Source organism: Macaca nemestrina, chromosome 2, assembly GCF_043159975.1.
Source record: "Macaca nemestrina isolate mMacNem1 chromosome 2, mMacNem.hap1, whole genome shotgun sequence".
Lineage (NCBI taxonomy): Eukaryota > Metazoa > Chordata > Mammalia > Primates > Cercopithecidae > Macaca > Macaca nemestrina.
Window position 1 is genome coordinate 62527411 of NC_092126.1, and position 23859 is coordinate 62551269.

General features: G+C 40.7%; 1 protein-coding gene and 1 long non-coding RNA gene across 14 annotated transcripts in view; one reads left to right on the top strand and one right to left on the bottom strand.

The window, feature by feature from the left end:
- The window catches only part of LOC105488540 (uncharacterized), a 30153-nt gene extending 16198 nt beyond the window's left edge, over positions 1-13955 (bottom strand). For both annotated transcript variants that reach the window (XR_011619866.1, XR_003019583.2), the window contains exons 1-2: positions 13863-13955; positions 7678-7838 (exon numbers count right to left, since the gene is read on the bottom strand). This is a non-coding gene — a long non-coding RNA (uncharacterized lncRNA). The remainder of the gene's footprint in view (positions 1-7677; positions 7839-13862) is intronic.
- Positions 1-23859, top strand: part of LOC105488541 (schwannomin interacting protein 1) — an 804156-nt gene that overhangs the window by 716975 nt on the left and 63322 nt on the right. The window lies entirely within an intron of this gene.

Genomic DNA, 23859 nt, shown 5'->3' on the forward strand with positions numbered 1-23859 from the left:
TTGATGGACATGTGGATTGTTTTCTCTTTTTAGACCTTATGAATAATGTTGCATGAATACATATATATCTTTGGACAGATGTATGTTTCCATTTGTCTTGGGTAGATTCTCAGGAGAGGAATTGCAAGATCATATGGTAAATTTATGTTTCATTTTATAAGTAACTGCCAAACTGTTTTCCAAAGTAAGCATACTATCTTATATTCCCATCAGCAATGTATGAGGCTTACGGTTTTTTCATATTCCTATCAAAAATTATTTTGTCTTTTTATTACATTCCTTCTACTGGGCATGAAGTATAATAGCATCTCATTGTATTTTTAATGTTCATTTCCCTTATGACTAATGATGTTGAGCACCTTTTCAAATGCTTATTAGCCATTCATATTTCTTTGGTGAAATATCTATGCAGCTGTTGCCCATTTTTAATTGGCTTGTCTTATTATTAACTTACAAGTGATTTTTATATATTCTGGATACAAATCCTTTACCAGAAAAAGTATTTGTGTATACTTTCTCCCAGACTGTGGCTTACTTTTCATTTTCTTACTGATGTTTCTTGAAGCATAAAAGTTTTTAATTTTGATGAAGTCAGTTTTTTCAATTTTTCCTTTCATGGATTATGCTTTTGATGTTGTGTTTAAGAACTCTTTGTGTAACTTAAGGTTGCAAAGATCTTCTACTTTCTTCTACAAGTTTTATAGTTTTAGCTTTTACACTTGGCATATGATTCATTTTAAGTTCATTTTTATGTATAGTGTGAGGTATCTAAATTCATCTTTCTGCACGCAGATATCCAGTTGTCCCAGCACCATCTGTTGAAAAGACTGTCCTTTCCCCATTGAATTACCTTGGCACCTTTGTGAAAAATCAATGGACTATAAATGTAAAGTTTTATTTCTAGACTCTCAATTCTGTTCCATTGATCTATATGTCTACCCTTATGCCAGTACCACACAGTCTTAATTAATGTAGCTTTATAGTAAGTTTTAAAATTGGGAAGTCTAAGTTTTCCAACTTTGTTCTTTTTTAAGATTGTTTTGGCTTTTCTAGGTCCTTTGCATTTCCATATACATTTTAGGATCAGCTTGTCAATTCCTGCCCAGAAGCCTGTTGGAATTTTTATAGGAATTATGTTTAATCTATAGATCACGTTGAGGGGCATTGCTATTTTAATAATACTGAGTCTTCCAATTCCTTTATTTAAATCTTCTTTAATTTCTCTTAGCAATGTTTTGTAGGTCGTTGGGGGTTTTTTTGGCAGTCTCGCTCTGTCACCCAGGCTGAAGTGCAGTGGTGTGATCTCAGCTCACTGTAACCTCTGCCTCCCAGGCTCAAGTGATTCTCGTGCCTCAGCCTCCTGAGTAGCTGGGATTACAGGCATATGCTACCATGCCTGGCTAATTTTTGTATTTTTAGTAGAGACGGGGTTTCACCATGTTGGCCAGGCTGGTCTCAAACTCCTGGCCTCAAGTGATCCACCCACCTTGGCCTCCGAAAGTGCTGGGATTACAGATTTGAGCCATTGCGCCCGGCCTCTAGTTTTCCGTGTATAAGTCTTGCACTTCTTTTGCTCCTAATTTTTCAAGTCACTGTTATACGGACTTTCTGATACATAAGGCCAAATTGAAATCATGATACATATTCTTATGACCAAATAAAATGGAAAATTTAAACAAGTGGAGGCGTACTTAATATATGTAAATGATATTTCTATGTGAAGGCCAAATGGTGCATTGTGTAAATGAACAGTTTCACAGTGGAAAGAATGGAGAAAACCAAATTATTACATGGCATGCATATCCAGTCCAAATGAACTTTGTCCTTACAGTCAGTACCGTATGTGTATAAGCCAATAAAACAATGTCATCTGGCGCAATAATCAGTATTGTTAATTGAAATTAATTGCATTTGGCCAGGCGTGGTGGCTCAAGCCTGTAATCCCAGCACTTTGGGAGGCCGAGGAGGGTGGATCACAAGGTCAGGAGATCGAGACCATCCTGGCTAACATGGTGAAACCCTGTCTCTACTAAAAATACAAAAAAAAAAAATTAGCCGGGCATGGTGGCGGGTGCCTGGCGCCTGTAGTCCCAGCTACCGGGAGACGGAGGCAGGAGAATGACATGAACCTGGGAGGCGGAGCTTGCAGTGAGCTGAGATGGTACCACTGCACTTCAACCTGGGCAACAGAGGAAGACTCCGTCTCAAAAAAAAAAAAAAAGAAATTAATTGTATTCTATTTTTGTTTATATTTTGTAAATTCACTTGGATTTTTATAAGCGTTATTAGCAAAAGGAATTTACACCTAGTTTCACATGGATTGGCTCAATATTTTTTTCCTTTAATAGGTGTTATCTTAGCTCATTTTCTGTTGCCATAACAGAATACCTGAGAGACTGGGTAATTTATAAGGAAAAGAGGTTTGTCTGGTTCACAATTCCGGAGGCTGGGAAGTCCAAGAAGCATGGCGTGGCCATCTTCTCAGCTTCAGGTGAGGGCCTTGTGCTGTATCACAACATGGCAGAGAAAGGCTGAGAACCAGAAGGGAAAGCAGGAGTGTGCAGAAAGGGACAAAAATGAGAGGCAGCCTTGCTTTATAACAGCCTGCTCTCTCAGTGACTAAGAGATAGATTAATCCCTTTCTGAGGGTGGATTCCTCAACCAAATGCCTCTTAAAGGTTCCACCACCTCTCAACACCATTACGTTGGGGTCTAAGCTTCAACATGAGTTTTGGAGGGAGCTGACCATATTCAAACCATAGCAGCTATCTATTTTGTACTCACTATTGTGAAACACTGGCTCTAGTTTTTTTTTACTTTACAAAGCATTTTCAATTCACCATCTTGTTATTCTCACAGTAACACTGGAGCTTGGGTAAAATAGGGCTTTTTAAAATTCCCATATTATAAATCACGAAACTAAGATTCACAGAAATTAAGTGATGTGTGTAATTGTATACATCCATAAGTGGCAGTTATGTGATTGTTGAGTGCAGTAGCTCACACCTGTAACCCCAGCACTTTGGAAGGAACTCTTCAGCCCAGGAGGCAGGAGGCTCTCCTAAGCCCAGGAATTTGAGACCAGCCTGTGCAACCTGGGGAGACCCTGTCTCTTCAAAAGGTTTAAAAATTAGCCAGGTGTGGTGTGCACCTGTGGTCCCAGCTACTCAGGAGGCTGAGGTGGGAGGATCACTTGAGGCCAGGAGTTTGAGGCTGCAATGAGGACCGATCACGCCACTGCACTCCAGCCTGGGCAACAGAGTGAGACCTTATCTCAAAAAAAAAAAAAAAGAAAAGAAAAGAAAAAGAAATAAAATTAGGAGTTCAGGCTCCAAATCTCTTACTCTTTCCTCTACATCCGTACTGATTATTGATCACTTCCTGAAACCCTGCTAGGATACAGAGAAATATAAAACTTTTGGAAAGCTTTATAGGTACCAAGATAAAACTAATATGAAGCATAGTAAAGTTAGGGTTAATATAATGGAGGCCACAGCCCAGACTCTAGATTCTAGTAGCGTCTATAGAAAGCAGACAACTATCCAGACCTGACAGTTGAGTGGGAAGCATGCCCTGAGCAATGCAGAAGATGCTGTCAGGCAGCCCAGATCTGCAGCACTCCCTCCACCCGCTTCCAGGAGGGAAGGACTTCCTTCTCAGCTGCTGGTAATGTTGGCAACTGACAGTGCTCAGCTGAGACCCTCTTTGGGATTGCCTGTGGTTGAGGAGAACTAGGATGCCCAAGGTAGGAGCAGGAGCAACCCATATCCAAAGACAGGTTAATGCTGGGACATGAAGGCCTGGCCCTTCGTGGATCCACTTTGAAGGCCCATCCCCATTGCAGAGCATCCTCCTGGATCAATCAGGCCTCTGTTTGCAGCTGCATCAGAATCCAGCCTCTCCCTCTGCCCTGTCTTACTGCCTGTATTCCCTTACAGGTGTTGCTCCAGAGCGCGCTGAATAAACTTCCTGCCTGTGAATCTCTACCAGAGGGTCAGCTTCCTGCACCCAATGATCTATAAGGTTTCTAGGCAACAGGAAATGCCCAAAGGCCAGAATTCCTCTCATGGGTGTAGCAGAAAGTAAACAGAGTAGTGTTTTATAGTGGCTACAAAAGAAAAGGGCAATGGTGGTGGATTTTGAAAGACAGGATGAGCTGTCAGCCCTGATGGGGACCCCTCAGAAAGCTGTAGCTGGCCCATGTACCACACATATTGCCGAGTAGGGATACTGCCGGGACCCGATGTTCGCTTTGTAAAGTGGGTGTGTAGCCCAGGTATCAGCTCTGATCTTCACTGCTTACTGTCCTCTTCAGCTGCAGTCCTATGAATTTGGCCCAGAGGCTAGAACCGGAAGATCTGATTTTAGATCTCCCTTGACAATTTTGTGGCTTTGTGATTCTAGAGCTTGTATTTCTCGTTTGAAAAATGGGTGTGCTTTGAGGATTGAAATGATCCTAATTTCTGAGGCTTTTCATGAGTGTCATGTGACAGGAGGATTTCATGGCCAAGTAAGTCTGGGTGACACTAGGCCAAACTAAGTTAAATTGATTTCTGAGGATTTCTCAGTCTTTTGTATGTTGCTCTTCCTTCTAAGTTCCTTAAGGAGGGGGTATAATCCAAATCATCTCAACCCATCAGGAAGACTTCTTGCTGCCAACACCCTCCATGGAGCGTTAATAAGCCTGGATCTTGCTGGAGTCATATGGAGAAGCCCTGTCCCATCCCATAATGGACAATTAATAAATGTCAAATTAGACTCTATTGATTACCATGGTCTGCCCTGCCCTAACCTTAAACCAAGTTAGCAGTCTCAGAAATATCACAAGAGTTCCCAATGAGGCTGGCGCTCATGATCGATGTGTTTTTGGTTATTTACATTTGGTAAGCTATAATTTACTTCAAGGATACATCCAAATCTGTGTTCAAGACATGTATGTTTTAAAGAATGTTATTCAGTCAAGCTTTTAGACTGGGGAGAAATGTGGCTTTCCAAGGCATACACTCTCCATTCGAACAGTAGTAGCCATCATGTGTTGGAACTTATAGTTGACACCTTGTGGGGATGAAACAATATGTTGAAAAGGACGCAGAAGGTGTGTCTGGACTGTGGGAATAGGAGTGCTATGATGCATTAGTGATGTCACCATTAACAACAGCATTCTCCACCTTTGTTTTAGACCACAGTTAAGTTTACCATATATACTCCTTTACCTTTTGAAGACAGAGCATTTAAACCCTCTCAAGTGCAGTGTGTTCAAAAGTAACTCATTATCATCTTCTCCCCTTCTATGCCAATTCTCTCCACCTCAGATGATGGTGGTGGTCTCCAGGAACACACCCATGATTCCTACCTGGTCTTCATTTCCCATAACCCATCAGTCACCAAATCTTATCAATTTACCTTCCAAATGTGTCTCAAATCACTCCCCTTCCCATCCCAGATGCCACCCCCATTCTGCAAATGCTATTAACTCTCACCTCAACCTCAACATAGTCTCTCTGCCTTGGTCCTATTTATTTATTTATTTATTTATTTATTTGAGACAGCATCTCGCTCTGTCGCCCAGGCTGGAGTGCAATGGTGCAATCTCAGCTCACTGCAACCTCTGCCTCCCAGGTTCAGGTGATTCTCCTGCTTCAGCCTCCCAAGTAGTTGGGATTACAGGTACACGCCACCACACCAGGCTAATTTTTGTACTTTTAGTAGAGACAGGGTTTCATCATGTCGGCCAGGCTGGTCTTGAACTCCTGACTTCAAGTGATCTACCTGCCTTGGCTTCTCAAAGTACTGGGATTACAGGTGAGAGCCACTGTGCGGCCTGCCTCTGGTCCTTTTTAAAAATGTATTTTACTTACCCATTTTTGAGGCAGATCATGCCCTGACACCCCAGCTGAAGTGCAGTGGTGCAGTCATGGCTCACTGCAGCCTCAAACTCCTGGACTCAAGGGATCCCCTTGCTTCAGCTTCCAAAGTAGCTAAGACTACAGGAAAACACCACAGCACCTGGCTTTTTACAAATTAATTTTCATAGAGACGGGGGTCTCACTTTGTTGCCCAGGCTTGTCTCAAACTCTTGACTTCAAGTGATCCTCCTGCCTCAGCCTCCCAAAGTGCTGGGATTACAGAGTGGAGCCAGCCCGGCCTCTGCCTGTGATCCTGTACTCTTTAAGCCCCTGCCCTAGTCTACCTACCTGACTGCCTATTCAAGTGTGTCTCCTTCTCAAATACTGTAATGACTTCCTTAGGGTAAAGCCTAACCTAAATTCAGCATTAAATAACTCCCGTATCAGCCCTGCTGACCTCTGGTCTCATTTCTCGTCACTTCCTTGTACTCTGACAAAACCAGTCTGCTGACCTGCCTAACTCATGCTGTCTCTAGCTTCCATGCCTTTGTTTTTGTGGTACCCTTTGCCTGAAATGTTTTGTCCACTCTGTCTCTTTCTTGCTCAGTTAATTTCTACTTATCACTGAAACGCAGAACTCAGAAAATCTTTCCTGACCCCCAGGCTTGATTAGAGCCCTAACCAATTACGTATGTTGGGCTATAAATAAAAAATATAAATATGATATATAGTATAATTCTTTGTTTATGTGTCTATTTTTGCCTTAAGGCTGGGAATGTGTCTTACCTCTGTATTCCTTGCGCCTGTTACCATACCTGCATTTATCTCAAGTGCTTAATAAATATGCATGGATTAAATGAAGGAATTAAATACCTATGATGAATAAAACTAAGCTAATAGCAACCCATCAACATCAGAAATATAACCAATACTTAGGTAGAGAATTTTCTTTTGCACACTAAGAATGATTGCTTTGCATGGCTGGTGAAGTCTGAAGGAGAAAAGCAAGCAATGGGGCGGGGTGGCGGGCTGCAGGTGGCGGGGTTGAGGGGAGGTGCATTGTCCATGAAAGCAGCACTGAGCAGATTCTAATGACTTCAGTGTGGTATAAAGCAACCTGAACACTGAATTGCATCTGGTTTCCAGTGAAAGAGAACCACTTTGAGCGCTTAGCTGGGTTTAAAGTAATTTCCTCACTTTTGTGTGGCCACTCTGGGTGTTTGCCCATATCTGTACCTCTGTAGCTGACTTTTTAAAATGCCTGAACTTTGGTTTGTTTTTCTTCATGGATTACTAAAAAAAAAGAATACCTTCTTCTACTAATTAGATTACATTAAAGTTAACCAATGGGACCCTTTGGCAAAGTACTGACTAGATCAATACTTCTTTTCTGCTAGAGGTTTTTCTTTTTTTGACAACAGAGAAGGAATGGAGTGTCACCTGTTACCTTCTGGTGAAATTCCTCATTGTGCTTTTGTCGCTGTATTCTTACTGTGTGCAAGACCTGCCAGTCACAGGCTCTAAGTCTAAGCCTTGGCTTGAGCGACCTTGGTTTGAGCGGCCTTGGGAATAAAGTAGGTTTCCCAGACCCTCCCTAGGACCCTCATTGTTTTGATTTTCCTTTTTACACATATCCACCTACAGTGTGGTACAGCCCAAAACCCAAACTTAAAAATAAACATGCAGTCCCCTTTCATTTATCCAATGGTGAGACAGGCCATCAGCAGCTGCAGTAGACTGAAGCCTAGAGGTAGACCCTCAAGTCAGACAGCAGCCCAGCCCCCTCCACAATAATCAGCCAGGGAGCATTCACAAAGCCCGCATATCTTACACCCAAGCAGGACCGGAGTGTGGATCGACGCATATGCTGCAGTGGTGTGGAAATTTCATGCATCCTCAAATGATGTACATGAAGAAGGCGTTCTACACCAAGGTAGCACCTTCTATGCTCTTCTCATCTGGCCCCAGAGTGCTGTGCCTAATGCGAAAGTTCTGGGGAGAGAAAGTGGTTGAAAAGCTGTTAACAATAGTTGGGTAGACTTTAAAGTGGGGACAATAACACTCTGAGATTCAAAGTAGAAAAGAGCAGGCAAAGTGCAGCATTGATCACTTGGAAACCTCCTGACATGTTGTCACCAGCTTCTCTCCCCTACCTCCCCTCTGGGATTTACTAAACACCTCAGCTTCGTATCATCTTCCCCAGGAAGGGGCACTGTGGAGCCATGGTAGAGCACTGCCTGGGAATCTGCAGGGTCAGTGGGGCCACCTGCCAGCAGCAGAGCCTTTGTGTGACCGCAGGGAAGCCTGGGGCAAGGAACCACTGCCCCTGCCACCAGCACTGCTATCTGTTATCAGCACCAGGAGCTGTGCCAGGGGTTTTGCACTCCTGACCTCCTGCAGCCTTCATTCTGCAAGCAGCACTTGCTGGAGCAGCCTGCCCAAGGTCACAGAGCACGGGTCAGCTGTGTCCAGCATGGAGACCCTGCTGTAGCCATGGTCACATCACAGGTCCTTTTCCTTTTCCTTTTTGACAGCATTTGGCTTTTGTACGTTAACAAAATTATATGTTGCAGGTTCTTAATATTAGTTGACAAAAATTAACTATATGATCCTTACCCTCTGTCTTAGTTGTCTATTGCTGTATAAATAATAGTTTACTACAGTTTAACACAACAAACATTTACTGTCTCACAATTTCTGATCATCAGGAATCCCAGAGCTGCTTAGCTGGTGTTTGTGGCACGGAATTTCTCATGACAGTTTAGGCAGAATGTGCATTGGGGCTGCAGTCATCTGAAAGCTTGACTGGGGCTGCTGGAGGGTCCTCCTCATTCACATGGCTGGAGGTTGGAGCCCTCAATTCCTCACCACGTGGCCTTCTCCATGGGCTGTTTGCGTGTTTTCATGACATGGCAGATAACTTCTCCCAGTGCTGGTGATCAGAGAGAAAGGAAGAGTGTGGGGGCTTGGGGGAGAGGGAGAGAGGGAGAAAGAGATGGATGGATGAAGCTGCTGTGCTTCTTTTGACCTAGCCTCTATGGTAGCAGGTATGTCACTTCTGCTTTTTGTTTCTGTAGAACAAAGTCACTATATCCAGCCTACACTTAAGGGGAAGGGCATTAAGCTCTTCTTTTCAAGGGAAGAGTATCAAAGAATTTAGGGACATATTTTAAAACCACGTACCTTCCCCAACCCATATATGTAAATCTTCTAAGGCAAACAAAACAAAACAAAAATAGAAAGAAAAAAGCCCAGCATCACTACTAAAAGTAAATGGCTCTGCTCTTTATCTGTTTGACTGTCACTTGCATGTTCTGGTCACCAGTGGCTCCAGTTAAAAAAACATTTCCCCTTCCCTAAACTGCTTCACAGGGAATGTTTTCATAGCAGAGAAATCTTTAATTTTCAAAGGAATTTATGGGGACTGGAAAGTGTAGAGATAATAATAGTTTGTCCTCTTGATTAAGCCCTGACTCTAGACCAGGCAGTCTATCTAGGATCTGACTTCCATTCTTTGTACTGCAGGCCAGAAGCCTAAGGGAAGCCACCAGGTGGCTGAGCTGGTACCTGGGACCTTCCACAGATTCTTCTGCAGGTGCTTTTGCCTTCCTGTCACCCTTAGGTGAGGTGTAGCCCTCAGAGGATGAGAGTTAGCCCTCAGCTCATTCCTGCATGATATTCCCAGCCACAGGCCAGATGGCTCAGGTAACCAGATCCTGGGAGCCATGTCTCCCAGAGCCAGAGTTGATCTTGGTTGGGATTGGCCAGATATTTCTGGCAGTTTTGTGGGGGGGGGATCACATAGACTTGAATGAAAGCTGTACAAGGTTACCAGGCTCACGCACCTGGCAACCAGGAGAACTCTGCTGTTGGCTCTTCGAACCCCTCTGACCAAACACCTGGTGAACATTCTGAAAAAAAGACTTCTATGACCCCAAAAGAACAACCCTAAAGTTAACTCTGTAATTTAAAGTGATTTGGGGGATAAGGGAGCAAAACCAATTCTAGAATAAAGGTGTTTTTACAACCCACCCCCCAACCCCCACAACCCTACCTTAAATCAAAATAAGTATTAGGAACTTATTCCACTTAAAGATAAATCAGACACCAAGCCTAAACACTTGAAATTATAATTTCTTCCTGTGAGATGAAATGATTAAAATTTCTACAAATTATGATTACACACAAATCCTTAAAGAAAAATATATATGTATATATTTTAAAATGAGTTTATCAATATGGTATAGAATATTTTAAAATATTTAACTTTCATTCTGTCTGAAATGGAATGAATTTTAGTTTCTAGGAGTGGGAAGTAAAGTAACTGAAATCTGAAGAAAAGTAAGAAAAGAAGATTGTGGGTGCAAGAGTGTTAGGAGGTCAGGGTTGGGAGACATCAGGAGTTTATTTTTTAGGCATGATACCTTTAAGATACCTGTTTAATTTGCAAGTGGAAATGAGGAGTAGGTGGTTGGATAAAGGAGTCTGGAGTTCAGAAGAAGGTCCAGGCTAGAGGTATGAGTGACTAGCCAAGAGAATGGATGACATTACCCAGAAAGTGAGTTTAGATTGAGAAGAACTCCAAGGACTGAGCCTTGAATATTGTAGTGTAGTGTTATACAATAGAACTTTCTTCCAAGATGGAAATGTTCTCTATCGTCACTGTCCAATGCAACAGCCGCTAGACACATGTGGCTGTTGAGCACTTAAAACATGGCTAGTGCAACTAAGAAATGGAATTTTTTATTTTATTCAGTTTAGTTAGCCACATGCAGTTAGTGACTACAGCTCCAGTGGGTAAAAGTAGAAGAAATGGGGGATGAGCAGAGGAGAGGCCTTTAATGAAGGAAAAGAACCAGAAGAGAACATTGTCTTGGAAGCCAGCTATGTTGAATGTTGCTCATAGATCTAGTATGAGGAAGATTTAGGATGATGTAGCATGGTGAAGACAAAAGCCTGATTGGAAGGTGTTCAAAGGAGAATAAAGGGGAGAGAGAAATCGTAGACAGCAAGTCTGGACAAGTCTTTCAAGGAGTTTTGTGGTTGTCTAGGAGAGTGTGGGAGTAAACAGACTGGGAAAATGTAGAGAGGCCAGGCAGTGCCGAGGGCACGCTTGAGGTTAGTGGTCATGAATTTAAATGAGATCAGTTAGTGTGATCCTACAGTCATCCCCACTTATCCACCAAGGCACATTCCATGACCCCCAGTGGATGCCTGAAACCATGGATAGTACTGAACGCAATTGCCATCAACTGAAACATGTTTCTGTTTATGTCTTCAACCCATAAATTTAATGCCTTTCCATCTTAACTAAGAGCTTACGCACTGTGCTGTAACTTCTGCAGTTCGAAGCATGACAGTGAAACTAGCACAAATTTATTTTTCCTTTTTCACAATTTCACAGATAAAAGATTTGGATTTATTGTAGATCATAGCAACTTCAGCATTCATTTTTTTTCTTTCCTTATTAAGTCAAGAACTTTTACCTTTTCACTTAAAGGAAGCACTTTACAGCTTCTCTTTGGCATATCCGAATTACCAGCATCACTACTCTTTCATTTGGGGCCATTATTAGGTAAAATAAGGGTCACTTGGACACAGCACTGTGATACTGCGACAGTTCATCTGATCACCAAGCCAGCTACTAAGTGACTCACAGGCAGGGACTGTAGACAGTGTGGATGTGCTGGACAAAGAGGTGATTCAGTCCTGGATGGCACAGAGCGGGATAGTGTGAGATTTCATCATGCTATTTAGAATGGCACTCAATTTAAATTTTATAAACTGTTTACTTCTGGAATTTTCCATTTAATATTTTTGGAACTTTGTTGATTGTGGGTAATCAAAATGGCAAATAAGGGGAGATACTATATATTTTTCTCCAGCCACATATGTCAGCTGAGAGCAGGCACAGAGTAGCAAACAGCTGAATTTATCCACAGGTGGGATTTAGCCAAGTGAGTATGAAGTGAGGGGGCAAGTGAGATGAAGTGATTGAGTTAGGGGTTGCAATGATAGGTCAGGGAATCTAAGACACAGAGAGAGAAGAAAGGACACCCTGAGAGTACAGAATGGTGAAAGTGGACAGTACGTGGGGTATAAGGTCTAGTGCAATGGAAGAATTATTGGATTAAGAGTAGTTAGAAAGAATGAGCTGGAATGACAATGAAGACTGTTGGAGAATGGGAGGCTTGAAGACGAAATTATGGAGGGCATGAAGTTGTTGGTAATGGCAAAGTAGGATATGGCCATGGGAACAGGTATAGCTGAGATGGAATGGAAGAAGATGGAATTTCCAGGCCAAAATTTTGCAGGGACCATCTAACAGACGTGGAAATTTCCAGGAATTATATAGGTTGGTGCAAAAGTAGTTGCGGTTTTTGCCATTGGAAGTAATGGAAGTAATGCCATTGGAAGTAATGGCAAAAACCGCAACTACTTTTGCACCAACCTAGTAACAGAACTAACATTGGAAAATGACTCTTCAAGGCATGAGGCAAAGTAATCTGGGGAGGAATAGGTAACTGCAACTGGGAGGGCTAACTGGTGTTGGTATCAGCAGTCTGCAGGTAGGAGATTCAGAGCAGGGTGTTAGGAAGGACAGACAATTAATTGTTTGCAAGCAAGAGAGTAGATAGGAAGGCACCTACTCATCCAACAGGCCGTTTGGCAAGAGGGAGGTGGGAGAGAAAGCAGCCACCACTTGAGAGCCATAGGAGAAGGCAGTGCCTTCAGGCTCTGTTGGAGCAAGACAGTGAAAAGAATGCTTATAAGAGAGGGCCCACAGAAAGGATTTATGATGGACTTGGGGAGGAATAGGAGTTGGCCAGAGAGGGTTGGACAGAGCCATATGGGAAGGAGAGTGAATAAGGTGAATGAGGAGTTGAGGAGTATAAATTGGAGTAAGAAGTACCTTAAGTTGAAGCTTGATGGGGTCTCTAAGACAGTAGAGTTGAGGCTGCTAGTATGGGAGGCAAGAGAAGAGTTCTTAATCAGAACAAGATCTCTGGATCTTTGGACTGACAGCAATAGGTGGTAGGTGGTCTTATGAAGAGGATGAGGGTCATAAGGGAAACCTCCTTGAAAATTACAGAATACCCCCCAGGTGTCCTACAGTGCCTGCATCTCTTAACCTGCTTTTTCTAAACTTGAAGCAATTAGGCTTAAACTCATCAACGACCTCAGTTAGCTTCCTCTTCTATAGTGTGGAGTTAATCCTATGGTAGAGCTTAGTGTTGGAGCAAGGACAAATAATGACAATGTCAGGGCCAGCGTGGGGCCTAGCGGTGGTGCTTGGTACAGGTCAGTTTCCTCCTCTCCTCCCTCAGCTCCCTCTTGAATTTCCCCTCCTATGAAGGGAAGTTGTCTTTCCAGTGGTATTTGCATGCCAAAAGTCACAGATGCCTTTTCCTTCCCAGACTGAGAACCTATGTAATTCTCGACATAAATGACTGTATGTCTGGTTTCTCTCTACTTCCATCTGCCCACCTTTGACAGGCTTCATGGGTATGTGACCTCTGTAGGCTTTGAAAGGCCCTGCTCTTGGCTTAATGTTCTGCTGTTGCCACCCTAAAATTCTTAATTTTTTAACAATGGTTCCCCATTTTCATTTTGCACAGAGCCCTGCAAAGTGCCCATTCTAACCCCTAAAAACTAAGTAACTGGTAAAACATGACCACAGGACAGTCACGTAATTTGATTTATCATCCCATTCATGTGTCAACATTTAGGATGAAGGATATTTTGAAAGTAATGGAAAACACCTTAACCATATCCTTTGTAAACAAGAAAATAATTGAGTACATCTAAACCCCTATGAACGCCCAATTTTTAATCATATTTTTTCAGCATGTAAAAACATCATCCCTTCAGAAAGATTGTTCATTTATTGTCATTACCCCCCGTATTAATACATTGAAAATCTGAAAGTTATTTTAACTTCAAGTGAAGCTTGACTGAATTATTATTATTCATGCCAAACAGAGCATTGAGTTCTTTCTTTAGAGCATTTCTTACCTGGATGTAGAAGTGCTCTTGTTAATTTTACAGGAGACATCTGTTTCCTCCAATGTGTACATCCAAGAACTGTAGCCTTGAGATGAGGAAAGAAAGAACATGGGCAGGGCAGGCATGCATACCAGACTGGATCGTCATTTGTCATTTATCTGGACAGAGGGCATACTGGCCTCATTCCACTCACCAGCTGGGAAGAACAACTCCCTACACAGATATAGCCATCAAACTTAGATTATGGTGACTAATGCTAAATGAAGAGTCCACACAGGTTTTCCAGGTTCAGCAGGGCCAGACCTGTACTCTTTGTACTCTTGACCTGGATTCAGAATTAATTTATCACCTTGACAGGCAACCAAGTACCTGGAGTACTGAAAGTTTAGTAGTTATTTAATGTGGGAATCACAGTAATGATGCTGTAATATAAAACAGCAAATATTTCCTAGAAGGACAGCATTTGGATTAGAGAGAGACTCACACCACATCCACAATTTCTTCTTCAGACATTAGAATACTTTTTGGAAAACCACAGCTTAAATTGTATGTTGTTTCTTGGTTTTAACTGTCATTTTTATTTGTTTGTTTTCCTCTAAGAAAACAAATATGCTTCTTTTTTCTTTTCTTTTCTTTTTTATTTACTTTTTTCTCTCACCTAAACCTTAATAGTAGACAGGCAAATTTAAAAGTATGTCTTTCAAAAACCCAGTTTGTCTTCCTACTGGCCATTTTGCCTTCTATTCTCTGATTGGAAAGCTAATTGAGATACTTTATTCTTCTTTAGATATAAGAATTCTGACTTTTTACACTTATCAACAGACTTTTTTGGAGTGTATAAGTTGGCAATATTAAGTTATTTCCTTGTTTTGCTGGGCTATCCCCAGAACTACAAATTTATCACATAAGGTGGCAAATTGAGAAAAGGGAAAAAAAAAATCTAGGCTTTTTTTTTTTTTGGGGGGGGGGGGCATCTAGTTACTGCAGTTGAGTAAGTGTTAGCCTTACCTGGGAAGCTGTAAATGATTCTTTTGCCCTCAAGTTCAGCTGGCACAGTCAGCCCTGTCCCTGAGGCACATCTGCAGAGTGAGTGGGCCCTTTGAGCCTGCCCAAGCCACAGCTCACAGTGAGGACGGAAGTGCAGCCCAAAGGCCTTGCCAGGCTTAGCTCACAAGCTGGCAGTCACTTAGCATCCAGGAGAGCTTCATTCATTGTCTTGAGGTGAGCAAGTGGCCACTTGACCAGCTTTCCCATAGGTAGTCAATAGAACTAATGACAGCTGGTCACAGGCACACTCCTGCTCTCAATCCCAAGGCCCTAAAGTGAGAGAACTTCTCGAGAATTTCATTTATTCCAATATTTTTTGGACACCTACTATATGCCTGGCACTGTGCCAGATGCTAGGTGGGCAGTGGTCGACTTGATACATATGGCCCTTGCTCTCTCACGGAGCATGCAATCTAGTGGAGCAAATCAACGTTACACATCCCACAAATTAGAGGGAAAAAAACAGTATGCTAAGTGAATTTAAAGCAGGACCTTATTTAGACAGGGGGCTAAGGAAAAGCCTCCAACTTTAAGCAAGAGAGGTGACTCAGGTGAAGGCAGAGGGTGTACAGGTTGAGAAACAGCTTGTGTGAGGGCCCTGGGGCAGTTGCAGGCATGAGCTTGGCTTTTCCAGAAAACTCAAAGGCCACCAGTGTACCTAGAGCTGTGTGAGCAAGGTTTTTTGAGAGGTGCAAAGAAGTCAGGAGGGTAGATCAGGGCCAATAACATAATGCTGGATAACAGCATTAGAGATTTAGGATTTTATCCTAAATGTTGTGGAAAACTGAGAAGTTTTAAACCAAGATGTGACAAAATCTGATTATGTTTTTAGAAGTATTTTTAATTCACAAAGGGTAAGGTTTAATTAAGGGCAAGCCCTTAATTTTTTGTATCACTTTGGGAACTAAATCAAGGAGCATGAAACCATCAAAATGATCGAATCAGGGGCAGCTGGGTGAGTGAGTGGGGCTAAATTTGTGCCATCTGAAATTGGGGTCAAAGTTCTGATGGCTTCGGTTGTAGTGACAGTTCTGCTGCAGAAATCCCTTCTGTCCTTTGGAAAATAAATTTGATTTTAAAAACCTCCAAACACAGCCCAAGTAGCTTCAACCATCAGTACAAGTTTCCACTGACATCTGCCATGCAAATGTGTACTTCTTCAGCCGGTTGCTCTTCCTCACAGTTATGCTGGAAATCAGAGGCCGTGAGAAGACAGCAAGTGTGGGTATTTGGGTATGGTAGATGGTGTTCATTTTCCTAGATTGAAAAAATTTGATTGAATGTCAAGAGTGAGAACAAACCAACCCTAAAGTCCCTTAGCATCATCTCAGATAAGGGGAGAAGAGAGATGTTGGAATGAGGTAGGTTTATCTAAGACGCTGAAACTCAAAAGGACTGCTCATTTCTGTCCTGACATTCTTGGTAAATAATAAAAAAGCCCCAGCATTTTCAATAAGTGAACATTTGGGCCCAACTTATGTGTCTGAAAGAGGCTACCTTTGCTATTCACCAAGGAAAACTGGTTTAAATTGGAGGGTTTTAGAAGAGTTGGGATTAATGTGCAGACTAATTTTACTGCGTAGGAATCATCTGTGACTGACTTTAACCTTTCTCACTGAGAATGAGTTTACCTGTTGTCATGTGTTGGGAGTAGCATAATTTCCTGATCAGTACCTTTATAATTCTGAAATAACTTGCTTCTAAAAGATGAGAAGCTTTCTTAATTCAATAGCTTTAGGATAAAGCAAGTTAAGTAGCTCATTAAATGTTTTTCTGGCATTTTTATTATACTTCAGAAAACTTTTTAGAACAGTGTTTGTTCTACTATTCAAATGACTAAAATAATTTGAATCTCTCTTCTGAGAGAATGAAAATGAGAAAGGATGTAAGAACAGTCCATGTTGCTGCTTAACTCGCCCTAGAAAAGCTGGTCAGAGAACAGACCTAAGGAAACTCCTAAGTACAAAATTTCTTTATAACTAATAGCAATTGCATTTCAACACTACCTCTGTATTTAAAAAAGAAAAAAAGATTTAGTGACCATTGACAAATTTAATAGCTCCTTAGAGATGATGTTAACGGTTTAGTCATAAATTTTATGTTTCTGTGGTAAGAAACATAAAAAGCTGTGGTAAGAAGAATATAACATTTCAGCCCAAACTGTAGGGTGGCATACCAGGAAAACACATTTTCAGAAAAGTTATGCTATGTAAATTGTTTCTTTTCATTAATATTTTACTTTATCCTACAAAATCATTTTTTAAAAAATAGAAACACTAGAAATATTTTTTAAATAGTAACTATGATTTTCATATTAAATTCAGTTTTTATAATGAACTCATGATCTAGTGTGTTTAGTTTTTGAAATGTCCATGATCAATGTCAAAAGAAAAAACAAACTCATCACCTTTACTGTCATTAAATTTCTATAAGGAAGACCTTCAATTGAAATCTAATTTTTTTTGTTGACTCACCCAATGCTGTATATAATATATTATTGTTATATTATTTTGTATTGCTGATGTGGAAACCTCATGATATAAAATGAAATTGTTATAAAAAGCCGTCTGACAGCCTGAAAGTGGGGGGCAGGGGCAGTTTATAACTCAATTCATATTGTAGATTAGGAAATAAAGGCTGACAGCTCTGAAGCAGTAGCCCAAGGAAACACACCTAATAAGAAGTGCAGTCAAGCCCAGAACCAGGTCTTTGATTTGATCCAAAGTTTTCTCAACTCTAGAACCTTCAAAGATGGCCTAGATTGCAACTTTGGATGAATTCGCATTTGTGTAACCTTTATATATACATACATTTACTAATGTAGCTGAAGACCTATGTATTTATATTACAGTCATTAAATATATTATTGAAATGTTAGTAAAACAATGTATCGTACTTTTAACATTATTTTTGTTTCATAATCCTATTCCAAACAGATTAAAAAACACAATAGTCCACTAGAGGGCACCTTTCTTCAACATCAGGGTCAGTTCCCTTCCCCAGTACTCTATTAACCTGGTTTCAATCAGCCACTATCGCCTCGGAGCACAGAAAAGTTTTTTTATTGTCAGAGATTCCATGTATTGCTTTAGCAAAATGCATGTATATTGGTAGGCAAGGCTATCTGTGCTGCTAAGATACCTGGAAGGATGCAGGGAAGCATGACCCTTCTTCCGCTATACACATACATGCATGCACACAAACTTTGTGTTAGTTTGGGCTTAGCCCTTCTTGACATGATAACCTAACTTATTTTTATTTGGAAAGTCTTGCTTTAGCCCTGGCAAATTTATACTACTTTTCACTTTTTCTGCCACTGCGTTCTCTGACTCCAAATGCTGGAAAACAGAGAGTAAAAGAGATGGTCTTTAAATGTTGACATAAATTTGGGACGAAATGATGTAGACTTCACCCAGATTTACCTATCCATCAGTTGCTGTTTTTCTACAGCATGTGAATTTCAGTTAGTGTTGGGCATAAAATACTACGGGGAAAAGAATAGGATTGTGTCCAATAAACAAGTACTCTGGCAGATTCTATTGAAATATAAAACCATCTCATTATTCTAGAGGCAAAGGGAGGCTGCCTGCTAGAGCACTGCCTAATGCATTACATTTCAAACTGTGTCTGTAGAAACCCAGGGTTGCTGGAGGTATTTTTAGAGATTAATTTGTACCTATATTATGAGCGGCTAAACACCTCATCCCCAACCCTTGAAAAAAAAAAATCAAACTGGAAATTAAAGAGTTCTGAAATGTGAAAATAATTCAGAATACAACTACAAATGAGATAGTCTGTGGGACTTTGGAGAAAAGTCCTGTAAAGCTGTGGTAAGAAGAATATAACATTTCAGCCCAAACTGTAGTGATTTAATTCCCTCATTATCTGTGCAAAGTATTTCTCTCAACCCAATTTTTCAACATCAGCATATTTAATTTATCCTGCCAGGTGAAGTAGTCTTTCACAGTCCTTAAAAATCAACGAACTTATAAATATGTGTCATCGACCATGAAGGTGGTAGCTCTGTACTGGCCTTTCTAAAAAATTCATGGCTGTGCATGCCCAAGCAATAAAATTACACAAGTTGCCCAGAGGCCCAGCTTGGTTCAGTACCAGGTTAGGATCAGGCACATCTGTTTGGCATAGTCTCTCATCAAGCCTAACAGTCGGTTGTGCAATGACAAGCAAACACCCAGTATATCAAATGAGAAGGTCCTGTTGTAGATTAATGGCCTATTGTAAGTTTGGGTACTCTGTCTTATCTTGTTCATAATCAGAAATATGAGTAATTGCTATATATTGTTAGTAAACCAATTTTGAATAAGTTTCTTGCTACTTTGCTTTTAAGATTCTGGACATGTTTAGTGAAGAATACGCAGAGATTGCAGCATAATCCATTAAAAGAACGGTTACCATTTACAACTACTTACTTGTGTGAAACAGGATTCTTTTGATGTGGCACAACCAAACAAAATCTTATTCCAGATGTAGCTTTACATTTAGTTATATGTTAAAGCTATATCTGGAATAACATTGTAACTGACCTCTATAAATTCTGCTTTCTCTTTTTTTGTATCACAAAACAGCATCATGTTCTCATTGAGAGACACATAAATATAGATTTGACCTCAGAATAATTTTATCCCAATAGAAACATTTGATGGTTTTGTATGTTGGTTTTCATATTGATTTTCATTTAAAGCAAATTCTAGTATTTAAGAAAATAGAAACAAAGTGACAACCAATTAGTGATTCACACTAATAATTTTCTCAGGAAACCATTTTTTTCTTATAATATGAAATAATAAACATAAATATAACCAAGGTCAGAATAGTCCAAACTTCTAAGTAAATTAATTTACATAGGTTATAAGACTCTCAGGTAAATTTCTTATTTATAATTATAAGGCTAAAAAATTATAACCTATCTCATTTTTATTCTTCCCTCACTTTCTATTTTTGGGCCTCAGAGTATTGTTAGAAGTGGAGAAGTATCCTGACACCAGCTGTCCTCTTCTGGGGCTCCTGTTCCATATCTGTAGTGTGGGAAATGACCTTGATGCAATAGTAGCCTACAAGTACACTACCAGACATTTCTCCCAGAAGCCACAGGCCAAATTAAGATGTTCAGATCACACAGTTCATTACCTCTATTTAAAATGCAAGGCAAGAAGCAAGGGAAAGAGATGGGATGAGCTGACATACTTAGGATATGGCACAGGAGTATGGCAGGACCTTGAGTTAAGCAATATTTATATGTCCAGCCTCTCTGCCATGACAGCCTTTCCTATTGAGAATATGGTTATGAACCACAGTTGAGGTTTGAGAAAGGATTCCCGTTCCACTTAGACACAAGGTATCTGCCAGTGACACACGACTTGCTTTGTAAGAGACAGAGCCAATTCCCTCTGGCTTCCTCTGTAGCTTGCCTCTTAGCCTGATGAGAAGCTGGGGATTGCATTTACATTTCTTGGGCAGAGGACATATAGGACCAGAATGGGTGTCACCAATGGGAAATCAATGTAAGATCTAATGAATGAGGGCCTCATGTGCCTCAGCTTATTTAGTGTGTCATGAATATTAGGCGGTTCTTTAGTCTTTTCATCCCTTTCTATGCTTGGCACCTACACACTTGATCTAGGCCTAACAAATCTGTTACTAACTTACTTATTGATATTTTACACATCTCATGAATTCTGACTATAGTAGTCTCCCCCTTGGTCTGCCAGGGATACTTTCCAGGACCCTCGGAGGATGCCTGAAACCATGGATAGTCCCAAACCCAATATATTATGGTTTTTTTCCTATACATACCTATTATAAAGTTTAATTTATAAATTAGGTACAGGAAGAGATTCACAATAATAATCATGAAATAGAATAATTATAACAATATGTCAGCATCATGGCTCTTGCACTTTAAGGTCATTATTAAGTAAAGTAAGGGTTACTTGAATACAAGCACTATGATGTCAAGACAGTCCAGCTGATACTGAGCCAGCTACTTAGTGACTCATGGGTGTAGAGTGTCCACAGCATGGATATGCTGGACAAAGAGAGGATTCACATCCTGGGTAGGATGGCATGAGAGTTCATCAGAAGAATGGCACAGAATTTAAAACTTACGAATTGTTTATTTCTGGAATTTTCCATTTAATATTTTCAAACTATGGTTGACTACAGGTAATTAAAACCTTGAAAAGCAAAACCACAGATAAGGGGGAATGACTGTATGTCTACTTACTTGCTCATTATCTAAATCTAACACATACATTTCACTTGTGTCTTATAAGCTATTACGTAGTCATTATCTATACTTAACACATGTTTATGAGTTTCATCCATCTTCTTGTTCGTCTGTACCAGAATTGACTGTTGTCAAAAAATACAACAAAGCCCCTACAAAATCTCTTGGAAATGCTTTCTTCTTACTGGTGCAGCCTCTGATTCCACGTCCTTGCCCTAGGGGTTTTAACCTGCAGCAGCTCCAACCAAGCAGCTTTAGGGACCAGATCAAGGCTACCCAGCCATCTGTGCTCCTATATCTTCCCCTATCACCACAACTTCCTCTTTACTCAACATTTCTTTGTAACTCTACTCACCATATCTTCTGTCCCAAGACTGAATGAATGCCTGCCAGACACTCCTGGCCCAGTTCTTCCAGAACCTGGCCCTTATTTTCTATTCACCATCATCAGTTTCTCCCTTTGCTGGCTCCTTTCCTGCTGCCTACCTAGACATTTGGGTCTCCCACATCTTAAACATCAGCTACATCGGCAACCTCTCCATGCTACCACCCTAATGCTCTGATTTATTAACAAACCTGTTCACGAACTCTCAACTCAGCCTCTCAACTTTTTAGCCACAACCACCCAGCTTCCACCCCTAATGCACGACTACTGAAATTATTCCCTCAGCATAACTCATGACTTCCTAATAGTCCAAATTAATGGCTTCTGGTTGTTTTCCTCCTCCACTTCCCTGCAGTATTTGAAGAAACTAGGCTCTGACAGCATTCCCTCTCTTTTTCTGACTCCTCACTGTGTTCGTTTTCATTCTCCTCTTACTTTGTTGACCATGTCTCCTTTGCATGGCCTTGCCCTCTAAATGTGGGCTTCCTACCCAATTTATCTGCGGTCTCATTTTCCTTAGTTTCAGTTACCATCGGTCAACTGTGGTCTGAAAATATTAAGCTATTTTGAGAGAGAGACCACATTTACATGACTGTTACTACAGTATATTGTTATCATTGTTCTATTTTGTTACCCATTACCGTTGTTAATCTCTTACTGTGCCTAAGTTATAAATTAAACTTTATCACAGATATGTACGTATGGGAAAAACATAGTATATATAAGGTTCAGTACTATCTTCAGTTTCAGGCATCCACTAGGGGTCTTGGAATGTGATCCCCCATGGATAAGGAGGGACTACTGTATTAGTTTTCTATTTCTGCTATAAGAGTCTCCCAAATTTAGTGGCTTAAATCAACACAAATTTATTGGTATTATAATACCAAAAGTCACAAGTCCTAAATGGGCCTCACTGGACTAAAATCAAGGTGTCCACTGAGCTACATTCTTTCTGGAGGCTCTAGAGGAAAATCAGTTTCCTTGCCTTTTCCATCTTCTAGGGACAGCCCACCTTCCTTGGCTTGTGGCCTCTTCTTCCATCTTCAAAGCCAACAACAACATTGGACCAAGCCTTTCTCATACTGCCATCTCTCTGGTTCTTCCTCTTATGCCTCCCCCACTTCTACTTTGTAAGACCCTTGTGATTATTACATTGAGCTCATCTGGATAACCAGACTACTTCCCCATCTCAAAGGCAGCTGCTTATCATAATTTTACTTTGTCGCTTGGGGATTAGGTTGTAAACAGTCGGCCCAGGAGATGGGACATTATTGTGCCTTCCACAGTAATGTCTTTGTTTCTCTTTAGTTCTGTCTCTACAATCTCTCCCTTAATCTAATTCATTCTTACAGCTTCAACTATCCTCTCTGTGTAAAAGACCCCCAAATTCTACCTGTCAGCCCAATCTCTCTTGAGCCCCAGCTGCCTCTTACACCTTCAACTGCAAATTTTATGAAAATTTAAACCTCCTTACTGTACCCCAACCCCCTCAGAACCAGTTCCTTCTGCTAACTTCCCTGTTTGTTTTCACAGCACCAATTTTACTCCAGTAATGGTCTCAAAACCTCACAATTCCTTATCTTGCTCACTCCCTCATGTAGATCACTGCCTAAGTGCCATCGGTTCCTTTTTCGGTGTCTTGGGATGCATCCCTCTGTCTTTGCCCTTCCATTCCCATGATCTCCTCTATCATCCAAGGGACTCTATTCCTTGAACAGTTGATGTTGTTCTTAATTAGGAGAAGAAAACATCCATTTCTCTTCCTTTCCTGAATACTTAAGAGCTGTTTTACATTTACTCTCATTTCATCATGTTACCAACCCAGTGAGCAAGGAATAAACATTCTTAGTTATAGATGAGGAAACTAAGGCAAAGAGAAATATGGTAGCTCTCTGAGGGTCATATTCATTTATTCAATTGTTTCAAAGTATTTATTGAGAACCAGGTACTATTTCAGATGTTGGGGATATAGCACTGAGTAAACCAACCAAGATGCAAGTTCTAAGGAAATTCACATTAATCTAGATCTACAAAAGACAGACATTAAATAAGTGAATAACCAAATGAACAAGATTGTTGCAGTCTCCTGGTTCACTCTAGCTGAGTGTTCTCTTCTTCTCTTGAATTTCTAGTGAGCAAACAAATTATTTAGAGGTATTTAACTCATCTTTATCATACCTAGTCATTTGTGTACTGCCTCATTTCTCTTACCAAACTTATTGAGGGCAGAAACACTACTTCACATGGCACATGACAGGAGCTTGTTTCAACTACAAAAATCAAGGAAGATGTTGAGGAAAACACTTTGTGTTTCTGCAAAGCATTTT